Here is a 2,172-nt window from a genome sequence, read left to right on the forward strand (position 1 = left end):
AAATGGGGTCTCGCTATGTTGCCCAGATGGTCTCAAACTCCTAGGTTTAAGTGATCCTCCCACCTTGGCATCCCAAAGTGCTGGGATTACAGGCAGGAGCCACCACACCCAGCCCCTCCTTCTCTTAATAGAAGCAGGAAATTGAACAGGTTACTTATCAAATCTGAGCCTCAGTTTCTCATATACAATGAAAATATGACTTGCTCTGAAAGATTATCAACATTATATATATCACATGATAAATGCTTAGTTATAGGTACTTAGCAAATAAATTATTTTCATTAGATTCTTGAGAACTAGGCTCAGTTATTTTCAGTTATTTTTATTATATAAGAACATTTTTTATTTCAGAAACCCATATTTCCTGATGCCAGATATGATGGAATAAGCTATTAATATTCTTTTCAAATACTATCTTTCATTGATTTTCTTTTAAAAATAATCATCATATTTTCAAAGTATTTTGCTGACAAACATTTTATATTATTTTTGTAAGCTTTAATTTCTGAGAAAGCTTGAAAATGGTGAAATTTTATTACCTCTTAAATGGCAGACAAATAAAAACTGATTTGAAGCCCAACTTGTCACTTTTTTAAGAATTGTTGAATCGATCAATAATTATTTATTGAACAAATACTATGAGATCAGTACCATATGAAAATAAAGATAGTCTCAAATTCATGAGAAATTAATAACCTGAGAAATTTAATCCAAAGATACACAAAATTTTATCTATAAGAAGGAAACTAAAAGATTTAGTAACTAGTATTATTTGGATTGCTCAGTATATTTAGTTAATAAAAAGACTGAGACTTTTAAGGATGTTTTCCAGACTTTTGAGAATAAATCACTGTTTCTAAATGTGATAGCCATCTTTGCAACAGACTTTGGATTTAGGGGTAAGCCCTCAGAACTTAATAGCAAGAGTCAAGTCTTTTATCACTCAAAGTATGTTCTGTGGACCCAAATTCCAAACCTATCCCTGATAAACCTTTATCTGAGTAAAACAAAATGCTTCCACTACCAGGGAAGTTTGGGCTGAATTCTAATCTTCCATTATAAACAGTGGACTTTAATTAGTCTTTCTTTGGAAATGAGCAGTTCTGGTTTTTCATTTATCAGAACTGTTGATTAATTAAGCAAGGTGACACTCCAGGTAATGTACTTTTGAAAATGTGGGATCAGGTACAGTGAAGGATATGTGGAAGGTTTAGTGATTTGCCCACCATCTTATACAAGCGCACTTATTTCCTTACAATGTGCTGCCTAAATGGGTCTCATTATGCTCAAACTAGAGGAAATATCAGCACAGTTAGGGGAGAACTGCAGCCTCAATCATTTTCAGAGTATTAGACATGTTTGTTTAAATTCCAATCAGAAAGTTCCAGTACTGCCCAGCATTTGAAATCTATTTGGTAATTTACCTTAGAGCAACGTTCAAATAACAAAAAGATTTCTTTTTTAAAAAAATTAAAGCAACCAGGAAAAAAACAAAAACAAAAAAAACCTTACTTTCCAAGGGCAAAGCATTCCAGTTTTACAGATGAATCCTTTGCGGCTTGTATAGTTTCAGGAAAACGCACTTCAATCTTTGGTTCATATTCCCCCATCACACCTGTTAAATATCAAAAGAGCTAGCAGCATTTCTGGAGAACAGAAGTTGTCTATGAAGTAAATGCTTCATTAACCAAAATTGGATTATTTGGTCTTAATGAGAATTAGTGTTTCCAGTTAAGAACTGGATACATATAGATTCTAAAATGCTTCTGAGTTTTCAAAAAAGATCCTTCCCTAGTGTATTAAGATCTATCTCCCCTTCACGGAACTCATGGGGCCAGATCTGACCAGGAATAAGGAATTTTTCGGTTAACATTGTAAGAAGTCTGAGGCAGCACCACTTAACCCGAATTATCAGTGTTTCCACAGCAAAACATATGAAATAATCACACTAATTGAAATAAAGACATAAATGTTCGTACATTAGTACAATAAGGTTTTACTGCTAAGTAAGTTTTCTGTACACCTATAAAAATTTTTTGCTTTTACCATTTTAAAATTTCCAACCCAAGGAATTGTGGATATGAGCTAAGATAAGAATAAGACAGTGGTCTAACGTACGGTAAATAGACTACCTACAGAGAAGCTGTAACAAACAGAAATATATCTGTAGGC

General features: G+C 33.2%; 1 protein-coding gene across 1 annotated transcript in view; it reads right to left on the reverse strand.

Moving 5' to 3' along the window:
* Positions 1-2,172, reverse strand: part of LOC105819024 (contactin-6-like) — a 167,612-nt gene that overhangs the window by 155,358 nt on the left and 10,082 nt on the right. The gene's annotated exons all lie outside the window — the stretch shown is intronic.

Source organism: Propithecus coquereli, unplaced genomic scaffold (assembly GCF_000956105.1).
Source record: "Propithecus coquereli isolate 6110/MARCELLA unplaced genomic scaffold, Pcoq_1.0 Scaffold463, whole genome shotgun sequence".
Lineage (NCBI taxonomy): Eukaryota > Metazoa > Chordata > Mammalia > Primates > Indriidae > Propithecus > Propithecus coquereli.